The sequence below is a fragment of the Chenopodium album genome, chromosome 8, assembly GCF_948465745.1.
Source record: "Chenopodium album chromosome 8, dcCheAlbu1.1, whole genome shotgun sequence".
Lineage (NCBI taxonomy): Eukaryota > Viridiplantae > Streptophyta > Magnoliopsida > Caryophyllales > Amaranthaceae > Chenopodium > Chenopodium album.
The window spans coordinates 49629838-49643185 of NC_137841.1; the positions used below are offsets into that span (position 1 = coordinate 49629838).

A 13348-nucleotide genomic window follows, 5' to 3' on the forward strand; every position below is an offset into this window, starting at 1 on the left:
ACATAGGCCCTTTCAAAACCTTCCCTAAATTAAAGGTAACATTATCGTCACCTACAGAAAGGGTTAGTTTACCATTTTTCACATCAATAATAGCTCCTGCAGTGTGGAGGAAAGGCCTACCTAATATAATAGGTATTTGTGTGTCTTCTGCCATATCTAAAACAACAAAATCAACCGGAATAAAAAATTTACCAACTCTGACAGGTAAGTCCTCTAAAATACCTAAGGGATATTTTACCGAACGATCTGCCATTTGCAAAGTTATATTAGTAATTTTTAATTCTCCCATATTTAATTTAGCGCAGATAGATGATGGCATGACATTGACACTAGCACCCAAATCACATAAAGCTTTATCAATAAAAACATTCCCAATGTGACAAGGGATAGAAAAACTACCGGGATCCTTTAATTTAGGAGGGGATTTATTTTGCAAATAAGCGCTACACTCCTCTGTGAAAGCTACAGTTTCTACTTCATTAAAGGCCCTTTTCCTAGTCAGGATGTCTTTCATGAATTTAGCATAAGCAGGTACTTGAGTGATTAAATCAGTGAAAGGAACTGTTACCTGCAGGTTTTTCACAACCTCTAAAAACTTACCGAATTGTTTATCAAGCTTACTCTTCAGTTGTCTATTAGGGAATGGAAGCTTGACAACTAGGCTCTGCACATCTCCTCCCTTATCCTGCAATTTACTCTGCACAGAAACATTAGTAGGGTTAGTATCAATTTGTAGCCCTGCAGGGCTAGCAAGATTACCGTTTGGTATAGAGGAATCTAGATCAGGAACTGGTCCATCTTCCTTTGGCATAGGAGGTCCATCATAATGTGAACCACACCTTAGAGTGATTGCATTAGCATGATCTGTAGGATGAATTGGTTGTGATGGTAGAGCTCCCTGCTGACGGGATTGTAGGGTAGATGAAAGTTGTGCAATTTGATTGTCCATGATTTTATTATGGGCTAGAATAGAATCAATTTGCGCATCCCTACTCTCCATATGCTTTTGCATATTGGCTAGCATCGCTCTAATTTCTGTCATGGCAGGGTCGGGAGATGATGAGGGTGATGCTTGGCTTTTCTGGCCGGCATTAGGATGATAATATTTTTGCTGTGGTGGTGGTTGCTGTTGTGGTTGTTGTGGAGGTGGAGGGTTTTGTACATTGGTACTCCGGTATGAAAGATAAGGATGATTTTTATAACCGGCATTGTAGGAATTGGAATAGGGGTTATTTTGCCTATAGGTTTGGAAGGCATTAACTTGTTCCATAGAGCTCCTACAATCTTGGTCCCAATGACCTACAATTCCACAATTTTCACAAAAAGCTTCATGGTTAGCAACAGCAGAAACATTAGCTACAGAGTTAGGAGCAGCAGTAAGATTATCTAATTTTTGACAAATAGATGTTAATTGAGCTTGCAAAAAGGATACGGAATCGACATTATGTTTTCCCTTATTTGCAAACCCCCTCGAATTCCCATATTGGGAATTGTGTATTGCCATGTCTTCGATAACCTGTCCTGCATCATCCACATTTAAATTCATAAACCTCCCACTAGCTGCCGAATCTATTACTGATCTAGAAGAATTTCCAAGTCCATTATAAAATGCTTGGATCAATTGCCATTGTGCTAGATTGTGGTGGGGGCACTCTCTCTGTAGATCCTTGAACCTCTCCCAAGCCTCATATAACGTTTCTTCGGCCTCTTGAGCGAAATTCTGAATAACACTTCTTAGTACCGCTGTTCTCTCTGCAGGATAATATTTATTATAGAAATTCAAAGCAAGAGTTTCCCAGTCAGTAATACCAAGTGCAGTTCTATTCAAATCATTAAACCATAATTTTGCTTTGCCACATAATGAAAAGGGAAAAAGAATCTCCCTGATTTGGTCCTGCGTAACCCCGGCTTCTCTAATGGTGTTACAATATTGGCAGAAATCTGCGATGTGAAGATTAGGATCTTCACCCTTAGCTCCGCTGAACTGCTTCCTCTCTATCATAGTGATAAATTGGGGCTTGATCTCAAATTGAACTCCATCTAGAGCCGGAGTAGGAGTAAGGTGCGGGAAATCTGTGAGCTTCGGTTGCGAATAATCACTGAGTTTCTTCTGGGCCGTCATCTCTGATTCTGAATCTGAAGGAATATCTGTATCACTAGAATTAGGGGGAGGATCTCTACGATCGTTATCCTCCTCAGAACCCGCCAGAATTTGTCTGTAGAGTCTCCTTTGCCTATGAAAAGAACGCTCGATCTCAGGATCAAAAGGGATGTCACCTGATCTAGAACACCTAGGCATAAACAAAGAACTAAAGACAAATATGAGATTTGCCTCAAAGAACTAATGTTCTCTGAGGCAAAAGGGGGGATAATCTAGACTACAAAAATATAATCAGAAAATAAAAATAAAACCGTTTCCCCGGCAACGGCGCCAATTTTAGCAGGGTAAAGTCGTATCCCCTTATCAAAAAATAATTACCTAAATCACTAACTAAGGTAGATAGGGAAGTAGGGTCGAACTCCACAGGGAAACAGGTCTTTTTAATTCTAATTAATTAATATAATCTAAATTATCTAAGTAACCAATATTTTAAGTGTGAATTCTATACTACGAAGAATGAGTTTAGGAAGAAAAGATTCAATAATAAGGAAACCTAGGGTCACAGGTTCACCAATAATTAATATTCCGGGATAGAACGAAGTAATTAATAATTAACAATGCATAGATAACATGATTAACAGGCTCTCGCAATTTATTAATCAACATAAATCTAACAGGCTCTCACAATTTATTAAACCTAAGTTCCTATTAAAAATAGCCTTTAATATTAAATCAACATCTGCTCGATTCATCAATTCAATATTGCTAAACATTCACAATCAAATTACATCTGCTCGATTCATAACCTAATTGCAAAGAATTAAAACAATTCAATAGGAAATTATCATGCAATATCAACAATCAATAATAACAAACTATCCCTTCATATTAATTATGGATCCCCATAAACCCTAGAATTAAACTACTCACTAATCATCATAACTAAACCAATCAAATAAATAAATAAGAACATAATCAAGAAAACAATTAAAATAGCTGAAATTAAAAAGGGAAGAAATTGTACCAAAATAAATCTGGAATTAATGAAGGAATTAAGAACAAGAGTTTAGAGAGAATTTAAGAGAGAGAAAAATACTAAGTAGAGAGAGAAAGTCTAAGAGAAAAAGGTCAGTAATTATTCCGTACAAAACGTATATATACTTCCCCTAAAACACGAATTAAACTAAACTTAATCAGACTCTAGGAAAAACACGCGCCCGATCGGGCCCGCCTTTTTTACAACGCTCCTTCTGATATGCCGCGCCCGATCGAGCCTACGCTCACCCAATCGGGCGCGCCTTTCCTTGATGGCACTCATGCGCGCAGCCGCCCGATCGGGCGTATGCTTGCCCGATCGGCCCCGGTCTTCATCTTCAAGGCTTGGACTTCGATTGGGCTAGATTTCTCGGCCCAATCCATATTTCCTCTCGGGTCTCGAATACATGGTCCAATTACCTCGTGATCCAAATAACCGAGCCCTTAGTCACCGGCTCTCACCGATCTTGGGCTCCAAAGGTGGCCGTGTCCTTCTAGCTTCCGTAGTCGATCCAATAAGGCCCGGGAAAATGCTCCAAGAGTGCAATTTCCTGTAAAATACAACTAAAACTACGAAAACACTAGAACACACAAATTAGTAATAAAAGTGGCCCGAAAGAGCCAAAAACACTACTAATAATGACCACGGGACGGGGGTAAAACACTATATAAAATAGACATATCAACATTCTTTTTCCATCTTTATACATAGTCTTTAAAAATAAAATGAGCTGTTAATCCACAAACTCGGCACTGCCTAGGGCATTCCGCCAGTCTCCCAGGACGGTTGAATCTAGAACAGGGGGTGCCTTTTCTGGACTATCGGAACTGCTGTGCTCATCCATGAATTCCTCCCTCTCTGTGTCTGTGCATGACAAAACGTCTAGAGTCAAACAGATGGCCATAAAGTCTAAGAGTCGGCGCGCTATGGAAGTGCCCGCCGACGAGGGTTTGGATGAGAGCAGCAGTTCTAATGATGAGGCTCCCTCTTCCTCCGGGAGCTCCAGTGTAAGAGAGGTAGACGGTGAAGAGGTTGCCTCCTCTAATGGATCCGGGGAAGGGTCAGGCGGCAATGAGGCCGCTGAAAGATCGGGAGCCGAGGCTTCTGGCTCCGATCAAGATAATTTCGCAACTGATTATCAGCAGTCGGCAAAGGTAGTTGACAACCCTGACCCGAAGAAGATTAGAATGTTTCTGGGTGACATAGCCCTCCTAAAGAGTTGCTTTAGGGTTTTCAAAGAAAAACACCCCTTTGGAAAGTAGTGGGATATTATCGTTCCACCTGGGGACGCAGTTATGGCCTGGGAGGACAACATTGAAAATGCAGATAACTATTATGTCTGTTATGTGGCGGTAATAGAAGCCGGCCTCCGGTTCCCCCTCCATACTGGGATTAGGAAAATCATGAAGGGGTATGATCTGGGTGTCTGGCAGCTCACCCTAAACTCGTGGGTGAATATTTTAAGTTATATTGCCGCCTGAAAGCTCCAGAATCTTGCCCCCAGCTTCTCTGCTTTTGCTCATATGCACTACTTGAGCAAGTCCCCAGGCGACCATGGGGCATGGTATACTCTTACCACTTTTCCCCAATACTTGATGACTTTGGACAAGGTGTCCAAGTGGTCTGGGTGGAAGGAGAAATTTTATTTGATCTCCACACCAACTCTAAGACATAATCAGACTCTGGGCCGGTACAATAAGGAACTTGTTCTCCTTGGCAGGAAATGCACTCATCCGACTGTAGACACCCATTTGTGTCTTCCCAAAACCAAACCCGGTGATGAGTACATTTCTTCACCAAATTGAGTCAAACAAGTCTCAAATTACTCCCAAGGAAATATATAAACATAATCAAGCAATTTCATGGCATAAAATTTGACAAACAAAGAGAATTAAGCATTCTAAGTTTCGAATTTTCATTAAATTCAAAAATAAACACATGCAAAATTCATAAAAACCTGTGTGAGTTCGAAGAAAACTTACAAAGATCGGGAAAATAGATGAAATAAGCTTTGATTTTCAACAAATTTGAGCGAATTTGGTTGAGAAACGAACAAGAACGAAGCAAATGAATTCTGGAAAATTTCAAGCAAAAACGCGACAAGCAATAGCGAAAATGAAGAAGAAAGGGGTATTTAAGGAATACCCTATTCTAGCGCCAAGCGCTAGACCTTGGCGTCAACAGATAGGCTTGGCGCCTTGCGCCAATCCCAGCGTCTGCCGCTACAGCCAGTTATGCGGCGCTAATGTGTTTTCAGCGGCGCCAGGATGTTCAGCCACTCAGCGAGGTTGTTCTACCTTTTTGCAATATATTTTGGGTTCCTTGGTACGCCAGTTAGCCCCTCTAAGAAATTTGACACAATTTTTAGTAATCGGCTTTATTGCATAAAGTGATCGACCTAATGAAAGATCGTCTCACTTAGCTTAAAGCGCCTAAGCATTGGCTTATTAACAAAAGGCACCGACATACTAGTTCATTTGCAAAAGGCACCGACGTACAGGTTCAAAAGCAACAAAAGCGCTGACGTACAGGCATAGCGGAAGCAAAATTCAAGCGAACTTTTAAAAGATCGACAAGCGGAGATCTTCGATAATTTCTTTGGGAATTTATCGAAACAAATGAGGATGGCTTCAAGCGAGGATATCTTCGACAGTATTCCCTAGATTGTGGAGAGTTGTCACAAACAACTGAAGGTGATTTCAAGCGAAATTATCTTCGACATTATTCCCTTGGACGTGGAATATTATCAATGCGGGAGAGGATTGTTTCAAGCGAAGCAATCTTTGATAGTATTCCCTTGGACGTGGAATATTATCAAAGCGGAAGAGGATCGTTTCAAGCAAAGCAATCTTCTAAATTGGAAGCAGTTACAAGCGTAGCGGTTTTCAAGCGGAATGGCATTCTCTTGGCAGGAGGTCATAAAAAACAACAGCAATGCGGCAGCAAATCGGTTACCTTCAGAGACGTGTGCTCGACGGAGCAAGATACGCGTTTCTTAACTCTTTTATCTGTTTAACTAACGCTAGTTTGCAGGTATCAGCGTTACAAGAATGATTTAGGATCGCAAAACGTTTTGAATCATTCTCCGTCCCTATTGATACTTTGACTTTTTTTTTCGAAACATGCGTTTCTTCAAACTCAGTCAAAGTGGGGGCTTCTGTAGACACCCATTTGTGTCTCCCCAAAACCAAACCCGGTGATGAGTACCTTTCGCGTCGAATCATAATCGAATGAAGTCAAAGTGTGGAAAGTTTAGTGTTGCGGATAGTTTTAATTTATTTTCTCTTCTCTCTGTTTTTGAAAACTTATTTTAAGAAAACAGCCAATCCAGTTTAGGTTGGTCCATGATATAGGTCCAATAGTAGTGTAGTTGGATGGGGCTTGACAAGAGCTTTCCAACGATATATTATAAGCCCAATCCAAATGAATATTGAGGAAGTTATGGCCAATTTACTAAACTGGGCTCGATTTGAGCCTTATATGCGGCCCAATGATCTAGGGGAGAGCCTAATATAGATTTATCGTTACTAATGCAAATTAGGAATGGTTTTAGTCTTCTAGATTCTTCTAGAAGGTTCTTTTCATTCCTAATTCAATTAGCATTGATAAATTGACTTTTGTTGACTTTTTAGAGTTTTAATTAAAATTAAAGAGCATTTTTGAGGAAAAATACGATTTTATCCTCCTGTGCGACAATTTTTATGTGATTTTAAGAAAATGCGTGAATTTCCAAATCAGCGCCAAATGCCAGCTGTAGCGCATGGCGCTACGCTTGGCGCCTGACGCTTATGTTGGCGTCTGGCGCCAATAGCCAGCGTTGGCACTAATTTAATTTTATGTGCGCCAGAACTCTATTTTGATATTTTATCATTTTGGCTGATTTTTTTTTATAAATAACGTCGTAAAAACTCCGTTTTCAATTCTCTTCAATCACCTACAATCATCGATTCTCTCTACAATCTACCAATTCTCTCTCTCTCTCTCTTTTCTAAACTAGTTTCTCTCAAATACAAAATTCTGCATTCATTTGATCTAGATACACCTAGCCATATTCGAAGTTGTCTTCGCCCTAGACGTGAAAGGTTTTAATTTCTGAGGGTTTGGTCCCAAATCTCTCTTTCAATCATTTAATTTAATTGTTTTGTTTATTATTTTCCTTGAAATTACTAACGTGTGTATTTTGTTATTAGAAAGAGCGAGGTACGAGGCATCGAAGTAAGTAATTTAATGGTTTCATTGATGCTATGATATAGAGTTTATGTTTAGATAGTTATTATAAATTCCTAGTATCATGTCTAGGGTAACTTTAATACCAAGTATGATTAAAAGTATGATGCTTCCTATGTTCTTCATTCCTAATATTTATGATTGTTAGTATCATGTTAGGGTTAAAGATTTGATTTTTATTATTTAGTGACATGCTAGGGTTTGTTATTAATCTTGTTAGTATCATGCCTAGGATCTTGCTATTATTATGCTTTAATCATTAATATGATTATAATTGTTATGATTTATAATGATGATTATAATTATTTTTATTGATTATTATTATGTTGCTTGATACCTATTGTTATTGCTTGATCACACCTTTTATGCATATTCAAAGGGAATTTGTACTTGTAATCACGCTTATATAAGATAATTAATAATCTTGTTTAGGGTTCATTTGATTATAATTCAAGTGATCGCGAATAATAGATTTATTTGTGCATTTATATTCAACCAACATAGATAAAAAGGTTTAGGGTTAATCCTATTGATTACATGTTAGTCAGAAAGCGCACATGAATACGATCTGAATAAAGTAGAGGCCTATTATTAGGGCAGGTTCAATCTCTTTTAGGTTGGATTTGTACCTTCATCCCCAAACCCTATTTGGTTCAAGACCTTATGGAGTTGACGATCTCTTGGATCGTTTAGGGGTGTAACCCTCACCTCGTGAACGGTTTACAAGTTCCTAAAAAACTTGTTGGCGACTCTTTTGCTTTATCTTCTTTCCCTTTGGACGCCACCATACATTAGTGTATGATTACAGTGAGGTTCAAGTTAGGGGATTAACGCTAGAAATATTCCCTACATCGACGCTCTCTACTAGGGCTTGAGAGCAAATAATGGAGCCGGGTTTCTTCGAAACCACTACTGAGCCCTTGGGGGATGGGACTCATATCATTTTACCAAAGAACTGGATCCCCCACCCTGACTATTTCAAGGACGAAAGATTCCAATCTGCCTGTGGGTTAAGCACCATGTTTCCCAAGGGTAGATCCACTTGCATGCAGCTTTTCTGTTGTGCAAAGAGAGCGCGCTCTCTAAGAGAGCAGCCGTTGAGGCCAAGGAGGCTAAGAAAGGCGGGGTAAGATCGCCTGACTCATGTAGTTTTCCTTTAAATTTCTTCCAAGGGTTTTTGACGACTGGTAACTTTTAGTTCTTAATTTGCAGGATGCCATTAAACGTGTTCCACGCTCCATCTCCAAGCTTTTCAAAAGGAAAGGGGAGGAGCTGGACAAAACTCTAGCTGCCAAGGGCGCCTAAAAGAATCCTTCCCAGACAACTCCTGCTGCCAATCCGGATTATCTTACGACCGGTGGAAAATCGCCTTCCGCCATGAAGATTTTGAGCGAGATCTCAGAACACTCGGGGAAGAAAGCGTCGGATGCCTCTACGGCATTGAAGGGTGGCCAACCACCCAATGTTGCAACCGGTGCGACAACAACTGGGGAGGAGGATACCTCTAAGCCCCATCCAAAACCCAAGGTAAGAACAAGATTGAAATACCTTAGTCGCTTGACTTTATAAGAGTCAAGACTAAGGTTGACCCTTTAGGGGTTTCAGTCAGCAGCCGACAACGAATGAATGCCAACTACGCTGCATCCCTCTAACCAAGTACTTCTTTTGGTGCAGATCTTACATCCAACGAGTCAGATCTTCCTGGGTTTGCCAAATGGATGGTGAGGACCCTCACCCTACCTAAGAAGAATTTCATACCTAATCTTCAGGTGGTGGACTTTGACCGGATAATGGACCAACTGGGCGAGGTAAACGATTCTCCAACTTAATTATGACGTTTTTCTTCTTTTTTCACTATGTATTTTATAATCCGACTTCCCTTTTCTCAGGTTATGCTCAAGGTTGATAGGCTCCGGGGTTCCTTTCAGGCGGAAACAAGAAGAGGTAAATGACGCCAAACGGAGGGCCGTTGAAAACCTCAACTCTAATGAATATGCTAATTATATGTGTGATTTCAATACTAAAGCAGTAGAGTGGAAATAGGAGGAGCTGATCCGGAGTTTGACGGGTGTCAACGAGGAAGCTAACAGCCGGGCTAATGACCTAGATAAAAAACTGAACGATGCTAAAGCTGAGCTCAAGGCATTAGAAGACGCTGACAAGGAGAACACGAAGCTCCGGGCAGACGTATCCCAGTTTGGGCTGGAGATTATCAACATGCGGAACCAACATGCAGATGAAATTTCCAAGGAGTAGAAGCCTCTGATGGAGGAGAATGAGCGGGACAATGTAACCCGCTTGAATATAACTTGGGGTCTCCTCTATCCGGATATAGACTTTGAAGTCTATAAACTTAGGTGTGACTACGCCACTGCGGTGTATGATGCCCAAGTGTTGGGAGAGGCAGGTCTGCCTCGCTTCAAGGATTGAACTATAGAGCTGGGATACGAAGTCTCAAATAATGAAGAGGAGTCAGCAGAGGACGAGCAAAATGAAGGAAACCAGCCTCAGGCAGCTGATGATCAATCAGAAGCCCTCCCAACCGGTGAAAACCAGCCGAGTCAGCAGCCTCCACCTCAGCCTTAAACCAGCCTCCCAAAATTCTGCGACAGTGTGCCAATTATCTTTCTTTTCCGACTTATAAGCCGAGTATGTTGTATTTTTACCAACTGTGGAGTTGGGTTAACAATTTGTTTCTTCTGATTCTTCACCGGGTGTGATTCCGGTTTACAATTATTCTGGCTTTTATGCCACTTTCAATATTATTGTGAAGTATTCCGACTCAGTCAGTTTTTAATACATGTTTGCGTTTGAATTTTTTGCGTATATAATGTAATTCTTGGATATTTAACCTAACTTATAAAAAGCATGCGGCAGATAGTAATCCTGTTGTTCTTGCCCCTAGACGGCTGTGTGGTTGATTTCATTTCAAATTGATTGATTCGCTTGGAAACATTTGATACTTGGAGAAGTATTAGATGTTTTTAGGCCAATCAATCACAATGGTGATTGCCCCAAACCAAGTGCACAGCCGGCCATTAAAACGGGTGCTTCAAGCCTCTTACCCAGGCGGTAATGTTCCGTTTGGGATTATTGCATAGACATTACACAACTCTTTTGCCCCAATTGGGAGAGAGTGTGCAATTTTGGAATAAATAATCTAGGTAAGAACATTGGTCAAAAATCGACTGATGCCTAAGGGCATTCGGTATTTTAGAAAATTAATCGTTCTGTAGACTATTCTGGTAAGACGACTATGAGTTGACCAATTTGGTCATTCAATCTTTGTCGTCTGCATAGGTACATAGAGCTGACCAAGAGTCTGCTCTATGCGACGATTGCACCTAGAGGGCTGTCGTCGGATGCCATTGTCCATGTTGGGACAGGGGGTTTTATAAAATAAGCAACCATCCAGCCATTGGCCTTTGGTCTTGTTTAAGACCGGTTGTATATCTACTAAGCGTTTTTGTGCCTAGTTTTTCAATCTTGCCATAGGCCACGTGTTATTTGAACATTGAATTCACCACTAAGTATCGAACTTTGTAGGTTAAGCAAAATAATCCATCTGAGTATATCCTAGATGGAAAAGTAATTATAAAGATAACAAAATAATTTGAAAACAAGGCCTGATTTCTCATTAATAGATTCTTTGTTTACAATAATTTACAATTGTCAAAAGTAGTACTTTTTTAAGTTATCTACATTCCAAGTTCTAGGTAGGCGTCTGTCGTCTGGGGTTTCCAGATGGTAGGTGTCATCCCTGATTTCTTCATAGATCCGGTAGGGGCCTTCCCAATTGGGGGTTAGCTTTCCAAGCTCATTGGCTCTACCGGTTGCCTTCATTTTTTGTAACACAAAGTCACCAGTTTTCAAAGGGCGCTTGTGTACATTCTTGTTGTAGGCTCTCGTCATTCTCAGACGGTATATCTCATGTCGTAGGGAAGCATTTTCCCTGCGTTCCGGGAGGGAGTCCAATGCCAGCCGCATGGCCTCCCAATTTGCCTCTTCATCATAAAGCATGACTTTGAGAGTCGGCTCGTAATGTTCAATGGGAAAGACGGCTTCAGCACCATACACCCTGAGAAATGGGGTTTCACCGGTTTCCCCTTTAGCAATTGTCCGGATGGCCCATAGGACATGAATAAATTCTTTTGCCCATAACCACTGGCTCTTTCAATTTTCTTTTTAATGCCGTTTGAGATAAGCTTGTTGAAGGCTTCAACTTGGTCGTTTGTTGGGGTCGGCCGACTGATGCAAATCAATGTGAGATCCCTTGATCTCCCAACTAAGTCTTAAGGTGAGGTGTTTCAAACTGAGGGCCATTATCGAACACCATAGACATAGGTACCCCAAACCGGGTGATGATGTTCTTCCAAATGAAAAAGATGATGTCCTTTGTCATGATGTTTTTGACCGGCTAAGCCTCCACACATTTGGTGAAGTAATCCACATCCACCTAAATATAACGCTTTCTGCCTGGTGTAGGCGTATAAGGACCTAAGATATCCATGCCCCACTTAGCAAACGGGACTAGACTGTAGACCGTCAGATCAGTAGTCGGGCGGTGAATAACCTTGCCAAAACTCTGACATTTTTCACACCTCTTCACCAACTCTTTAGCATATACATCAAGAGTAGGCCAAAAATAATGCAGCATGGCTCTGACGGCTAGGGACCTGCCGTTGACAAGGGAATAAACGCGTCGTCAATTGTATGTCCCTAGATCAAATACAATTTGTACAACCTAAACAAACCTAATACGAGTATAAGGCAAGCATAGGGGTCGAACCACAAGGAACGAATAAACACCACCAAATGTTTATCGACAATTAAGCTAGTCCAGAATAGGAGATAAATAAACTAAATTCTAAAGATGCTAAAACAAGAAATAAAACATTAAGGGAAATGGCTTAGGTATAGCATTCACTTGAACATAAACAAAGGCATAGAAATTGAATTAATTATGAACTAAACATGCTCGAATATCGAAGTAAAGGATCCAATCTAGCCGCCTTCCAGGGTAAATTGGCTTCTCCTAACATAGCCTCTATGATTCCACATTAGAACCATATAGGTACTATTAAATAACAATCGATAATAATGAACCTTAACTAAGTCAACTTCCGTTCCTTGTTAGCAAAGATTCATCTTTAATCAACCAACAATGTGCACTTGCAAGAAGATTAAAGAATATCAAGCATATAAAGACTTTAATCACAAATAAATCAATTTTAAACCCTAGAACATGCTCAAGATCCAATTACACCACAACCATCCCCTTAATAGGGAAATTAGTCACTAATCATGCTAATAACAAGATTAATTAACAAATAATAAAGAATAAACATGATTAACAAGCAATACAAACAACTAAAATAATAATCAAAATAAAGCAAATAAAAATAGAGGAGAGAGAGTTAGAGATTCTCATTGATTGAATTTAAAAATCTACAACCAAGATGATCAATCTTCCTCTTCAATATCTGTAGACACCTAAAAATGTCTCCCCAAAACCAAACCCGTTGATGAACACCTTTCACCTCCATTATTGGTCGAGTTGAGTATTTAATATTTGGAGTGCTTAAATCCATGTTCTATCCAATATATTTCATGAACCAATCCAATTTCTAGCTCATTTCCCTAAACCAAAACCTATTTTCCACTTTTCATGTCCACATCGCAAAACTGAGAGAAACTGATTTTACGGATATAAAATTTTGATCCAATTTATTTTGTTGGATAGGCCTTTAAATAAGCTTTCCAACCATATATCATAAGCCCAATTCTGAGCTATAACGAAAAAGATATGAGCAAAACATTAAACTCGGCCCAAAACCGACACCCTTCTACTAAAACAGCCATATCTTAAAATCTACAAATTATTTTGACCTGATTCCAATTGGGTTGAAAATTATACTTGATAAGTTTTCCAATGATATATGCTTTATTCCGAGTTACGGATCAAAAGTTATGATGATTTTAAA

General features: G+C 40.0%; 1 non-coding gene across 1 annotated transcript; it reads left to right on the top strand.

Annotated features, from left to right (window-relative positions):
• The first annotated feature begins 1634 nt into the window (after positions 1-1634).
• Positions 1635-1741, top strand: LOC145557057 (small nucleolar RNA R71). Its single transcript, XR_014092136.1, has one exon. It is a non-coding gene; the product is annotated as a small nucleolar RNA R71 (small nucleolar RNA).
• Positions 1742-13348: the final 11607 nt, after the last annotated feature.